The sequence below is a fragment of the Callospermophilus lateralis genome, assembly GCF_048772815.1.
Source record: "Callospermophilus lateralis isolate mCalLat2 chromosome 10 unlocalized genomic scaffold, mCalLat2.hap1 SUPER_10_unloc_1, whole genome shotgun sequence".
In the NCBI taxonomy this organism is placed as follows: Eukaryota; Metazoa; Chordata; class Mammalia; order Rodentia; family Sciuridae; genus Callospermophilus; species Callospermophilus lateralis.
The window spans coordinates 966,088-981,585 of NW_027510151.1; the positions used below are offsets into that span (position 1 = coordinate 966,088).

Sequence of the window (15,498 nt, forward strand, 5' to 3'; positions counted from 1 at the left end):
GGACTGTATGCTTAGCATGCACAAGGCCCTGGGTTTAATCTCCAGAATCACCTACTCATCCCCGTTATTTATCTTTGATCTTTCTGTTTTATCACACTTAATATGCTGAATATAATCTTAATGTTACATCCATACATCCATCATCACTCACTGGACACTGTATTTCTGTATTTTCCTTTTCTTCTTCATGCATTCTAGTAGAACAATTCCCATTCTCCTGTTTAATTGTTTGTGTTACTCTTTTCCAATTCCTTTTCATCTGGCCACATTCTTCTGGTAATGAAGTGCACAGAGTTGACTGTAATTTTCCAGGTCAGATCTTAACAGAGTCATTTAAATGTCAACAGCCACATTTTTCAAATGGGGATGCCAGGAGTACTTTATAGCTCTGCAAGCCAAACAATAATATTGTCTATGGGCACTCAAATCTCATGCTTCAGGGAGTAAACTGGAGAGTTTGTAAAGAGATAGAAAAGTGTTTCTTCCTTCCTCAGCATTAGCCATTTAACTAACTCAATTTATCTACTCTGATTTTTTTTTTTTTGTTAATTTCTTCTGCATTAGTTTTGATTTTTTTTTTTGGTTAATTTCTTCTGCATTAGTTTTCCTGTTCTATAGCTATTGGTAATTGCCAAAGGCAATATAGCAAAATTACATAAGCCAATAATCTGGCAATGTATTAAAAGTCTTATGCCTGGAAACTCTCAAGTTTGTAGTTCTTAATAGGTGAATTTCATTTTGTATATTATATCTAAATATATTCTTCTCCAAACAAAATTTCACAATATCCTCTATGGTACCCTTTGAATTTTTAAATACATTTTGGGCATGGGTAAAATACCAAACTTTAAAGATACATCATAGGAATACAAGTGTTAGAAATATTTCAAATTAATGCAACCTATAATAAAAAAGATTATGGGATTACACTAGACTTGTTTTGTGTCAACTGTTATTTATGACTACTGCATTCACTAATTTTAAAATATAAGAGAATGACACTCTGCTCTGTGTGTACCAGAGGTATCACAGGTAGCTGAACCCACCTACACCAATGATGCACATCTCCAGTTATCATGTCAAGGTCTAGCTTTGGAGGTAAAAATGTATAGTGAAAGAAAAAATAGGAGAAATCTTCTGATTCAAGTAAGCTTTCATCCCTCTACTCCAATGAGCATTAACCACAGCAGGGATGTATTTTTTTGATTTTTAACCTGGAGAGTTTAATTTTCCATTGTACTCATACTTTCCCATATGATGGAAAAGAATATGATTGGATGAGCCTTGGCTGATGAGAGCTCATGAAGATCTGTTTCTTTAGTGAAACAAATGTCTCCATCAACACAGTACTATGGGAAATGATTGATATCTGGGGCAGTTTGGGGACTTCTTGAATTGCAGGAGTGTAAAGTCAAATTAAACTGCCTTCATGCTAATTAGACTTGTTTAACAGACTAACTTTCCATGTTTGATTCTCCTCTCCCATATCTGATTATAAGCAATATGATTAGCTAAAATGAAATTTGACAGATGCTAAAATCTGGTCAAAATCACTGGTTCTTGTATTCTAAAATACATACCAGTATTTGTTGAAATAAGTCTTCATTTTTTTATTGAAAAGAACTAGATTATTAAACAGAACCAAATACAAAAAAATGTACATTGACAATATTTTACTTCAAGTACTATATACAATGTGACAATAATATATATGAAATAAAATATTGAATGAGTGCCTTAATGATCATAGATATTAAATTCCATAACCCAACAATGTTAGTCGTAACTAAGCAACCTAAAGAGTGGCACTATTCAAATGTTTTCTCTGAGATGCGGATGTTAATTCACAATAAGGGGGTTGGCTAGGGAAGAACAGAGGTACTTTGGGTTAGACAGAGGGCAGTGAAGGGAGGGGATGGGATAAATAGAATGAATCGGGCATCATGATCCCACTTGCCTATATGATTAGATGACTGGTTTAACTCTACATCATGTACAATCAGAAGAATGAGAACTTATAGTCCATTCATGTATAATGTGTCAAAATGCCTTCTACTGTCATGTATAACTATCTAGAACAAAAAGTTTAAAAAATTATTGAAAAAAGTCATTCTTTCATCTCAACAGTACATTTTAGGTAATATGTGCTTATATTTGAGTTTGTAAGCTTTATATACATGCTTATCAATCTTTACTAGTTATTCACATCTATTCATTGTTAATTTTAAATGCTTTCCAAAAAACTACTCTATTAAGTTATTGATATAATTTTAGTGAGTATACCATGCTAGAAAAACTATTTTTTTATTTATGACAATAATGTGTTTTATTTAGATAAAACATTAAACCTATGTTTAGTAGTGGGAAATGATAGTTTTCAGACTAGAGATCCTGGAAATGATCAATATTTCTACTTGATACTGCAGAGAAGATTCTGAAGGTCTGAGTGCTGACTACAAGGAGGACAGAGAAATATGGCAGAATTACTTTTTCATCACTTAGAATTAATATCCCCTTTGGAAGTAGGTTTCTGTTGAACATACTGTCAGCTCAGTCCTCATCATCAGAAAGGAACAAAGGCACTGTTAAGAGTATCTGACACAATTTAAACCCAATTGCTTTGTTGAATCCTATGTCCACATGGAAATTTCCCAGAAAAGACTGGGCAACTGATTTAATCTTGCTTGTCATGGCTTTAATCTTGGCTTTTCACAGACAAGGTCCTTGCATGGCCAGAGACATATTATATTATTAAATCCACTTTTTGTTGATAATGATGTGAAATCTGGGGCAGAGAAAAATGCCCTTGGATTTGATAAGCAGCTCCTTCATTTGTGACCAGTTGCACAACCTCTACTGTGGGGGATTATTCCAGTCCCTTTTTTTTTCCTTTTAAGCACAGACAGTGCTTTAAATGAACTCTGTTCCTAAGAGCACCTGAGCTATTGTGCTGATGGTATATTTGTGATATGGAGCTGTTTAGGACTTCTGGGTAGCCCATGGTCCACACAGGTACCTTCCCTTTGTAAGCCTGAAAGACTTCATTTTAGTCCCTGACAATGTGTCTCATCCCCAAGGTGCTCAGCGTGGCAGGATCAAATTTGCAGAGGACAAACATGCAGATGACTGGTGAGCCATCAGATCACTATCAACCTATCTATTAGAATACAAAAGGCACATTTCCTATCTCCATCCCCTTTAGTACCATTTTAGGATTACCTCTTTTCCTAAGGTAGGCTGTATTTGGCAACTACCACATTATCATAACTGTATTTCATTTTTAAAAATGAAAAATAATATTTTATACAAAATTTTCACATGAACTTGAGACAATCTGGTGAAACAGACAGATTTTAGCGGTGTGGGGTGAAGTAGGCAGAAGATAGTTTAAAAGTTTGGGGACACACTGCTTTAGGTCAAATTCTAACTCTTTCATTTAACATATGATCTGGGACTAGTAATTTAAATTCTCTTGAGTTTGGTTACCTCCATTTTTAACTAAATAATAATAATAGTGTTTAACTTAAAGCACTATCATTAGGATTAAATTATGATATTGGTAGCCAATACTTATAACAAATTTACTCTAATGTCTGACATGTCTTAAGGATTTGGTAAACTTACTTGATACTACACAGCACAAATGCAAGAGAGAGATAAAACTCAGTTTTGATCAGGAATCCAATCCTTGCTCCACCATGCCCTAGAATAGCATATTAAAAATTTCAGAATCTAAGGAGTATATTTTTAAAATTTCTGCTTCCCTGGCCCCAGAAACTCCTCACCCTAAACTTCCCAATTTCTAAGACCAAGTCAGCCTGCTTAGAAAATAATGACATCTGGAAGTATGTCTAGGGGTAAATTCAAACATAGTACTTATATTCACACTATTACATGGCAGGAAAAAAAATGCTTTGTTCAAGCATCTGGCATTTTTCAAAAAGTTCATACTCAGAACAAGAACTGTTTTAAAAAATACAAATACAGTCAGTCTGGAGCTTATCTCTAGCTTTAAATCTTCAAAGGACGGCCAAATCTGTCTCAACTAAATCCAAAAGAATCAATGAGATAGTACTTATCTCTTCAATGAAGAAAACACAGACGGTTCATTTATTTTTCAAGCCTTCTCTGCAATGTGTGAGTGTAGGATTTCAGTGGCTGCTAAGATTCTGTGAATTGCTGAGAATGCCCAGGCTTTCCTACATTTTTATTTAGAAGAGAAAAAAGAGGGCATATTAAGTATAAGAATATGACAAATTCTAGTTATCCTTCAGTGGTTGCTTTCTTACATCACAATAAAAAAAACCAGAGTGGTATCTGCCCTTATTTGGGGTTGGGGGGAAGACAGTCACAATCTATTTACAAATTGGTTTATAATAAGGAATGCAAAGTGTATCCTCTTGTGCTGATATTTGAGAAAGGTTAATATTCACCCATCTTTTGATATAAACATGTTATAACAAATAAAACAAAAGCTACTTCCCAACTCAGAGTTAACTCTAGCTAGTTAATACAGATCCTTTCATAATGTACACGTACACACCCTCACACATATTTACATATATGTTTGTATATTTTCCGTTTAATGGGGTTCACATCATTTTTAACTACTCTTCATTTTGAATTCACTTTTGTTTTTGTTTTTCCTCAATATGTTATAAGCTTCCTTCCATTTGACTTTAAAAAACATCACATCAAATTCTTTTTTGCAAAACTTGCAAATCATTATCTTTATGCTTTTAACATTTTAAAAACGTTTGTCCTCTGCCTTTACCATTTTTTTCTAATCTATACTGACTTTTTCTGTAAATCAACTTGCTCATGCAAACTCAAACTTGATAAAGCGCAGCCAGTATAACTAGATTATACTTAATGTTTTTTCAAATATTACATTTAACAACAAAAAACCCCAAGAACCTATTATTTATACTTTATATTGTGTGTGTATGTATGTGTGTATATTCCTATATACCCCTATATTGACGTACGAGGGAAAACATTTTGCTTAAATTTATCTACTTAAATGCCTAAGGGTATTTCAGGTTAAACTTGTATTGCAGTTATTTATCTTACGAAGTTGTATAAGGGAAACATTTTGACATACTAAACAGACATTTCTTCCTTTTAATATGATTTCATCATATCGCAAAATAAATCTGGGAATTTGAAATACAAGCACAAGGAACATTTCTATAAATCTCAATAAAAGTTAAGAAAAGATGAGTTAAGAAGCAATGTGAAAACATATCACACTTTCAGCTACATCATTTAAATTTTCCTTTGGAGAATAAATGAAGAAAATCCAAATTATATATACTAAGGCTATGGATGGAGCTGCATGATGATAATGAACACAAGTCTCTACTACCACGTGGAATTCAAGCTGTGCATATGGAGAACCCTGCTATTTCAAACAATCTGTGTACAATGGATTGTTCTCTAGAACTCATTTGGGCCACGAGTAACTTAGTAAGCGAAATTAAACTTTTCCCCCAGAATTTTTTTTCTTATCATTGCATGCTCACAGACATGACTCAGGCTTGATGGATGAATTACTCCTAGCTCCTTGCCTTCCAGAAATGGAGACAGCAGCATTTTATTTTACCTGACAGATAATTTACTCTTTTAACTAATGACCACTCATATAGTAGGCACAGATTCAGTTTTCTCAAATCTAATGGAAATTTAAGGTAGAAAATTTTAGACAATACTTGTCAAATATTTCAATTACTACCAAGGTGATCAGTACTATTGATGTAGGGCTAATAAAGCAAGAGGATTTTCACTATGCCTAAACTTACAAAAGGTATCATGCCATTTATATTTAGGCATAGTCAAAATAAGTCCTAAGAGATCTTCCTAGTTTTAAACTATTTTATAAATTCTGATCATTAACAAATATTGAGTGCTTGACAAAAACTGCAAAATAAATGTTTAGTGGATGAATAGGTTATCTCTGAATCCACATGTGTGGCCTTGGGTAAGATGTAAGGAATGCAAACAACAAAAGGTGTTGAATTGGCCCTGAAGGAACTTACATTTTAAAATGGTAAGATATATACATACGAAGTACATGTATGCTATAAGAAGCAGAAGGTGACCCATACCTTTTAAGAGAGCTGAGACAATGTGCTGGAGATATCAAAGGGGAATGGTCACAAAATAGGCAAAATGTGAAGTGGGCCTTGGAAGGGCTGCAATGATTTGGAGCTGGCACCTGGAAAGAAACATTCCAGAAAGAGAAAAATACATGCACGCAATGGCATAGAAGCAGGCCAATAGGGAATGCAAAAGCTGGGAACATTGGTGAATAGGGAAATGATTATCTTCAGGGTTGTATTTGGGGTGGTCATCTGCAGGAGAGGATGTAAACTGTTTGAGAGGATGGAAAGACTGGAGGTGAAGGAATGGGCTTTCTGCAGTTCCCTGGAAGTGCAGAGCTGAAGCTTGGAAACTGGCTAGGACTGTATTAAGGTGTGGAAATCTGGGTGATCTCATCCTAGTGTTCCTTCTCCACAAGCCCAGAGAAGTGCAGAAGGCAAGGCAGGTTCTTGTTGAAGGGTGACAGTATCAGAAAGGTCAATTTCCATGCTACAACCCAACATCTGATACTTCAAAAAGATCACTGAACACAAGGTAGGTTCATGGGGAGGCAGGAAGCCCACTTTTTGTAGGAAATCCAAGAGGACAGTACATCCCATACAGATGACAACTAAAGCAAAAGCAAAGATTAAAAGGGATATATTTAAAACTAAATGTATTTGAAACTTCTTCAACTGCCATCTTTCTTGATCTACAGAAATTCTTAAGTATCAGATTGAAATATATTATCATGGCCAGCATTCTTTTTGAAAGGGTGTTTTAAGCTACTGTTTTCCTGAAAGCCCTGCAACTATGCAGGCTGTCTTTATTTCCACCTGTCAGGAACCTTGGTTAGGAACCTGTCTGGCCCCGTCATTATTGTTCAGGTTCATTGTCCTGAAGGTGGGGAAGGGTCTGTGTGTTCACTGTGCAGCTTCACTGGGAGGAACTTGGCATAGTTTTCCCCCTGTTAAGTAGATGGCTAAAGAAAGCAAGCAAGGTATGAATAGCGCCCCCGTGGGAAGCAAGAGTTAAGGCTGCCACCGACCCGGATTTACCCTCAAACCCAGAAAAGCGGGGTTACCCGGGGCTAGTGATGGCCCCCAAGTGGAGCTGGATGTGCCCGGAGGAAAGTCAGATCTTATCTGCACTCCTCATTATTCCCGCAGCTCCTTTTCCGGGAAAATACTCCTGGTCCCATCATTCAGGAGTCATGTGTCCTGGCCCCAGTTCCCCGGGATCGGGGTCGAGCAGTATGCCCAGGGTCATGGCCGTTTAGGGGTCGGGCGGCGGGAGAGCCCCGTAGTTGGAAGCAGAAGGGCCAAGGGAATCCCGCGAAGCTGCCGGAGCGCGTCTCGGCGGGGCATCCCAGGGCTTTCCTTGCCGCCGAGCTTTCCGGCGGCCTCGGGGCTGCGGGACCCTCTCTCCAGGAGCGGCGGGTTGAAAGCCGCACAGCGAAGCAAGGTGGGTGTAAAGACTGGCCCCTGGTCGGAGAGCGCAGCGGGTGAGCGGGAGCAAAGGAAGGTGCCCGCCGAGGTGTGGGCGGCGCCCACTCTCCCGCGCCCGGCCGCGCCCTGGGCATGGGGGCGCTGTCCCTGGCTGAGCGCACAGCTCCAACGCTGCGAGGCCGAGTGAACCCCGGCGTCTCCAAAGGTGTCCAGCGGACAGTACAGCCTAGCCGCCCCGCCCCACCCCGCCGCCCACCTTGAGAGCCGCGAACGCCGAGGAAGAGGAGGAGGGGGTGGCAGAGAAAGCGGAGGTGGAAGCCACGGCCGCTCCAGCCCGCGGGTGCGCAGAGCGCGGGAGGCGGAGCGGGAGGCTGAGCGGGAGGCTGGGGCGGCCGCGGGCGAGTGTGCGCGCCGGGGTGGCGAGCTGCGGGGCGGGGGACCGGCGCCCCCGAGCGCCCCGCCTAGCCTCCCGCGCGCAGCCTCTCGCTGCTCCTGCACAGACACACACCCACCAAGCACCCACCACCCGCCGCCCCCGCTGGCCGCCGCCGCCGTGCCTCGGGCAGCCGGAGCGAGCGGCAACTCCCGGGCTGGCGCGACTCGCCTTTCCGGCTCCTTCCGCCTGGCGAGCTGAGCCCCGCTCGATTTTTCCTTCTCTTTTCCAGCCCTCTCTTGTCTGGGCGGAGGCAGGGGGATGGGGACCCCACGCGGGGAAGGGGGTGAAGATAGATGAAGATTATTGTTCTTTTTAAGGATGCCTTAGCTTCCTCCCGCCGCCTCTCCTTTGAGCCTTGCTATTAGAGACTGTGAGCCAGAGTCAGGGATGTAAAGAGAGGGGAAAAACCGCCAGGAGCTCCAGCCAGCCGGGGAGACCCTCCTCTCTGTGGAGGGGAGGGGGATTTCCAGCGACAGATCATTGGCGAAGGGGACCGTCGCAGGGAGAGGAGCCCCGGAGGGAGCGGGGAATCCCACAGCCCTTTGTGGCGCCTGAGCCCGTGCCGCCTGCTGAGAGGGGTCTGTGGGAGCTAGGTAAGTGGCGGGGGCATTGCTGCTTCCCGAAGGGGTCTTCCTTTAAAAATGAATCATCGCTGCAACCTAGCCAGACTTGAGTTGCTAAAGGAATTGGAAACTGCCATATGGCGCCGAGTGGACTTACACACAAAGCTGACTTAGCCCTGACAGGGTTATTAATGTAAGGCTCCTTCCCGGTGGGGAAGGCATGCAAGTGTTAGCCCCTGGAAAGCTTCCTAGCAGCCTGACTGGGAAGGGATGAGAAATGTTATTTCTAGGAGATGAGCTCTTGTTGCCTTCTGTTCATTTGTTGGTAAATGCCATACTCACATGCACACACTTGTGGGACCGGATTTAGGGAGTGTGATGTCTCTGGTGTATGAACAGTTCTCAGAACCGAGATCTGCATGCATTTTATTTCTCAAGCGGTCGCGGTCTCTGTTCTGTAGCACGAATCCTGAGAGGGAGAACAGGTCTCTAAGGAGAAAGCTCCATGGCTGTTTCCAACACACTCTGCTAGGGGACTTGAGAATACAGTTGCCCTGAATGGCACCAAAAGACACCCTCCATTTGCCTCATCATTTGCTGCCAATATTTAATGACTTTTCTCAAATAGTATGCTGCCATCCATTTTCTCAAATTATGAGCATTTATGTGTATCCATTCATAAAAATTGTCAGTGTGCAGTATGCACAAACATGCCATTTATGCAACATTTATGACTGCACAAGTGTTTTTACAATAAATAATAATAAATATAAGATTACACTGGAACAGTTTAGTATGCACAGGTGTGACCTGGGTTCACTTCATGCAGGTTCAACATCCCTTCTAATCAAGTTATGCAATAATGTCAATATTTGAAATAGAATTTCACATTTCTATTTTTTCATTGATTTGGGTCTTGAATTTTGTAGGGAATCTGATATTGTTAAGCCCAGGTCAAAGGAAAAGTAAGCATTTTAGGGTTATTGTTTTAAAATGTTTAGTATTGTGTGGGACAGAGGTCTCTTGTTTATTTACCAATAACATCAATCAGGATATTACATTTCATAGGACAAGCAAAAAGTAGATTTCTGTCCAAGATCTAAAGTCTTACTTCTCTGTGTTGAATAACTTTCAGGAAAGATTTTGAAAAGAGGGTAACATCATAATAAAGTTTTTTTTTTAAGTAATTCTTTAGGGGTTGTGTATGTGGATGGATGTGTGGGTGTGTGTGTATTAATAAATGCAAAGCTTAACTTGTAATACCTGAATTAAAACTACAGACATCTAGACTAGAATTGTTTGTTCTAAAGTTAACCAGAACTTAAACAGTTCAGTAATTTGGCACATCATGAATGTGTATGTGCATTTAATTGCTGCTTGAAGTGTTTTTAACATAGGACATGAGTAAAGTGCTTCCTTGTATGGCAACATAGGCTTTCTGAGAAGTATCCTCAGCACCTGAAAGAGTTAATATGCTCCCACAAAGCAAATCCTGTAATCTCCTCCCTCACTGGGTTGCACTGGGTTCAAACCTCTTGTTTACCAACTAGGATTCTATCTAATATGCTCTTCTACCTTCTCTGGCACTAGTCAGACTTTTGGAGAAAGGAATGAATCACTTGGCAGTTCTTTTTGGTTTCTTCCTCCTTTCACCTTCACCTTTCCTACAATTCCCAAATATCCCTCATACACAAATTCATAGGCACTGACTCCAGGAAATCACTCTACTGTCTGACGAGTTGAGTGTTCTGCTACTCATATCCCCTTTTCTCTTGTTTTTTTTTTTTTTGAGGATCAATCCATGTATCAGTGGGAACTGTTTCCAAATTCACTTTTCTTCAAATCTCATAGTTTGTGTTTTTCAAGCCTAGTGTTTTCTGAATATTCAGATGGGAACAGTAGAAATTATTATTTTATCCAGTGCTTTCTCCTTGGCTTTTAAAATTTCCTTGTTGATACCCTGGGATGACTATGAATACCTGCCTGCCCACCAGCCTGCCCTTTTAATTTTAAGGAAGGTGATAAAAATGAGACTGCTAGGAAAAAAATGAAAGGATATGGTTAGAGCACTAAAAAAAATATTTTTTTTCTTGAATTTTTCTAGAAAAATATGAAATGACTTTTCTAGAGAGACCTGTGTGTGTGTGTGTGTGTGTGTGTGTGTGTGTGTATATATATATATATATATATATATATATATATATATATATATATATAAACATATATTCAAAGTAGTTAAAACTGCTGATAAAATCTAGGAAACCTGTAAGATAGTCCCTTAATGCATTTTTAAATTAGTTCCTTTGAAATTTGTTATCTCTCAGAGAGTAATTCTTAAGGAAAAATCCTTACACTTAATGTAAAATACTTCAGGTGCCTTCTAAGGTAAATAAATAAGGTTAAGATATTCTATTTATTTCAGAAGGTAATATTATTATAGATTTGCTTATATTCACCAAGTGGAGTTTGTATACTAGCATGATACCCATTATTTTCTTGAGGACTTCAGAGGATCAGAAAGTACAAATGTATTACATGTGAGATTTTTTTTTAAGTTCAGAGTGTTTTTTTTTTCTTTTTTTTTTTTAAGGTAAGACTTTATGGTCTTGTTACTCCCAAAGTGATAAAATAAACTTTATAGAGCAGAGCAGTCTTAAATTTTGTAGTCACATACTACAAGTATCTTCATAGTTTAGATCTATAGCCCATTCTTTTTTATTGCTTATTTCCTCCCTGTTCTTTATATATATATATATTTCCCCCAGCTCTTTACAGTGAATACAGTTTGTGAGGCAGAATATCAAGTGTGGAAGATCAGAGGCCTCTTGGCCAGTGAAAGCCAAACCCTCCCTCCTATGTAATCTTAAAGAGTGCCTGTTGCCATAGGTTGAATCATATCTGTCTTTACCATCTCATTTAATGTCACTAACACATTAATTTATTCATTTCCTACTTATTAAATATGTATAAGGAGAAGAGTATGTAACTAGAAAGTAATACATACAAAAAGTACAGAACAAGTCCTGTACTCAAGGATTTTTTTATAATGTAGAGTCCAATTAAAAAAAAGCACCTTTAATTACTAACTGAAGAATCACAGTTATCATTCAAAATGAGAGATCTCTTGCATACAGAAGTACATTAAACAATTTCATACTTAAAATGTTAATTAATACAAATTCATGAAGAGGATCATAAAAATTTGTTACAGGCTATGGAATTTAGGAATTGTTAAGAAACATCATTAAACAACAACAATACTAAAAATTTTGCTAAAATATCTAATTTTAGATTTAAAGTAAATTGGAATATTATCATATAAATCATAATATTTATATTATTATACTTTCATAAATAAAATAATGATTGTAGCCAACATTTACTTGAGCCAAGTGCTGTTTTAAGCATTTTACAAGGGTTAATATTTTTATACCGACAACTTATGAGGAAGTTATCACAATACTCTTCGTTATACAGACATGAAAATGAATGCTCAAAGACTTTGCTTAACTGTCTAAAGTCACATAGGAAGTAAATGGTAAAGCCCAGCCTGAACTCAGTTGTTCTGGCTCCACTTGAACCAGTATGATCTTCGGAAGTATTAAGAACCATGATCCCAAGCAGAACAAGAAAATATGCTTGCAGTGCCTCAATTTATTTGGAGCTGTATCTTCCCACTAACCAATGGCATGGTTGTTATTACAGGGGAAAGGCAAAAATAAGGACTTTCCTGAAATAAGAGAAAATTGCTAAGTTCTAAACATGAATTTGAAATAAGGTAATTAGTTAGAGGCCAATTTTTAAATGTGAGTGAGATTTGCATCAGAATGATAACACATTAAAGAGTATTATCCTTACAGTGACCACATGGAAAGTGAGACTGGCTGCTATAGATGATCTATATGGTAAATTTCTAATGATAGCTTATTTTCATGTCTAGGATTTTTTTAAGATTTTGTGAATTTTTTGAACATATTAAAATATTTTTAGAAATAGATACTCATGTTTTCAAAGAAAAAAATATTATCCCCATTTTTTTACTCTGGTAAAATGTAATCCTAGTATCATAATGGAAATTTAATATATAGTGACCTAACAGATTTACCTTCTAGTATATTTTTCAATGTATTCATTTTATTCAGGGGCAGATAACTATAATACAATCATGAAAGTCATTTTGTGATTTTTATTAAAACAATTTACATAATATTTAAGTTCTTTCTAAATAACTATTGCCTTTTTGTATTTGAAAAGTGCCATCTGCATCAAATTTAAAAGATAATCTGATTAAATAGTGCCTGCAGGATGTGATTGAGCCAAATGTTTAGATACATCATCAGGATTAACTGACATTTTTATTTTTTACACAGGTATTAGATCTCATAGGCTAAGTAGCATTGTATAGCCACTCTCAACTTACAGTTGGCTCATATAACAGTTCACTTTTAAATTTGCAAATACTTCTCCATAAAAACAATGTTCTAAATCATGATCAGGTCCTCAGACCAATTTACCAAAGTCCTTTCAATCAATGATATACCGTTAGTACTAAAAAACTTCACTATTATGCTACATTCCTGGGGAATCATTTGATTTAAATACTGTTTATTGACTTCCTGAGTGTGTGAGACTCTTTAGGGATATGGAGGTGGATACAGTACTGTCTAGGCCCACAGGAGAAAAGAAAATGGGGAGAGAGTTATAGACAACTCAGACATTAGGCAGATTGAAGAAAGCATTATAAGACTGGTATAAGCAAAATGTTAAATAATTGATTCAGAGTTCTATCCTGAGAGCCAGGAACTACATATCCCCTAAAGGATTCTCATTTGGTATTTCATCCTAAAGGTGTCTACTGAGCTCCTCCTCTGTGCCAAGCCTTAAGCTAGTTGTTAGAGGCATAAATATGAATAAGACATCATGTACTCACAGCCTATAAGCATAGACAAATAAATTCTGACAAAATATCATAAATGTTATAGGTGGGTTGGTACGACAGTTCAACCGAGTAGTTTTATAACAGAAAGATCCCAAGAGAAAGAAAATACAGTTGCTTTGAGTTCCTGGAATTATTTAGAGCCATGATTCTGTACTCAGTCAGATGCATGGCCCCCTTTTTATAAGCAGTATTTTGGAATGGCCCTTCTGTTTTTCTGAAATGATAATTTTAGATGATATCTATCTACACATATAATATTTTGAAAATCAATATAATTACCCTATCTGTAATAGAAGAAAATAAAGGAAAAGTAGCTGTAGAGAAGATAATAGGCATGTCAACACACATAAACTTAGGTATAACTACACTAGAGGACGTAGTAAAATAAATGCTTGGTCCTGAATATATATAAGTTCTGATAAGAAGATAATTTGGGATACAATAAGATAAAAAATAAGTTTGGATAAGAAAATAATGTTCTATTCAGTATGTGTGATACTTTGTATATTTGGTATTTTTAAGTAAGAGTGAAATAAATATATTCCATTGAGTGTAACAGTTACAATTGCAAACAGATGTGGGTGTGCTGTAGTAATGAATCAATTAACACGAGCATCATTATGCTTTCCAAAATGGTGAACAAATATTGGTGAAGTTCCTAAAAAATTCCTGAATTAAATATGTTTTGTACAGTAGGGTTAGGATTTATTCACGTAGGTGGATGTCTGATGTTATAGAGCACACAGGATTTCCACAAACATGGCAGGATTTCCTGCATTCCTGGACCTTACCCTCCAAATACTTCACAACCTTTGAAAACTCATTCAGAGCAGACTGTATTAATCCCATTCAGCAGCACTGATTATGGGATTATGGCTATATTTCTCTCATTGAAAGAAGCCAATCCAATCCTAATGTATGACTGGCTGATTTGAAAAAAAAGCAGTACTCCCTGAAGTTTTTAGTAAAACGGCAACTTTAGTGGCTGACTACATAACAAACAATATAAACAGCAATAAAATCAAACTATGTAGATCGATAAACATTGGTGACATCCTAATAGTAGGCACAATGTATGAGGCTGACTGATAGAGATGATCTGATCATAACTGTCAGAGTTTCATTTTCTACGTGGGAGTGTCAGACAAGACTTCACAGATGAAGTGACATCTAAGCTCGTTTTTAAGAGATGAGTAAGCATTCTCCATGCAGAAAAGGAGGCAGATGGAGCCCATTCGAGGCAGAGGGAACAGCATTTGCAAACCAATGTCATAAAAAGGTCTGGGCTGGTGATTGGGGCTCAGCATTGCGGTTGTAGGAAAATGATGGGAGATGAGGCTGAAGAAGAAGATTGAGGATTAGATGGAAAAGTTGTTGTGTTCCTTCCTGAGTCATTTGGACTTTATTCTGTTGGACAGCCAGTCCAGAGTCAACTTGCAATTTTTAAAAAAGTGACATAATCTATTTTTAGAGCCAATCTGAACCAGCATGAGAGGGTGGACTATAAAAGGAGAAATGATGGATACATTGGAGAATATTTAGGGGTCTGTTGTGAAATACAGGTAGGATAAGGTCCACAGCTTACTCTAAACAGGGATAATGAAGAAGGGGAAGAGGATTTGAATTCTGCATGGCCAACACTTGTAGTCTAAGTGTCTTTCAGTGTTCCAGCTCTTAACAAGAGCCACAGGCCATAATAGGAAATATTTGCCTCACTTTTTTTTTTCTTCAAGGTAACTTGGTCTTCTATGATAGAGTTCCCTGATTCAGTAGTTAAAAAAGTGGATGTTGGGCTGGGGTTATAGCTCAGTGGCAGAGCTCTTGCCTAGTATGAGTGAGGCACTGGGTTTGAGCCTTAGCATTACATACAAATTAAAAAATAAAGGCATGCTATTCATCTACAACTACAAAAAAAAATTTAAAGTAGATGTTTATTTTTTTTTCATTTACATCAAAGTTTATGTGTAAAGTGCAGTGATTTGGGAACTCAGACTCTTTCTAGAACTCACACTAGAACTTGGAGTTCTCTGC

General features: G+C 37.9%; 1 long non-coding RNA gene across 1 annotated transcript; it reads right to left on the reverse strand.

Annotated features, from left to right (window-relative positions):
* Positions 1-4,121: 4,121 nt before the first annotated feature.
* Positions 4,122-7,823, reverse strand: LOC143639859 (uncharacterized). Its single transcript, XR_013154808.1, has 3 exons — positions 7,786-7,823; positions 6,108-6,217; positions 4,122-4,199 (listed from the first exon to the last, which is right to left on the reverse strand). It is a non-coding gene; the product is annotated as an uncharacterized LOC143639859 (long non-coding RNA).
* Positions 7,824-15,498: the final 7,675 nt, after the last annotated feature.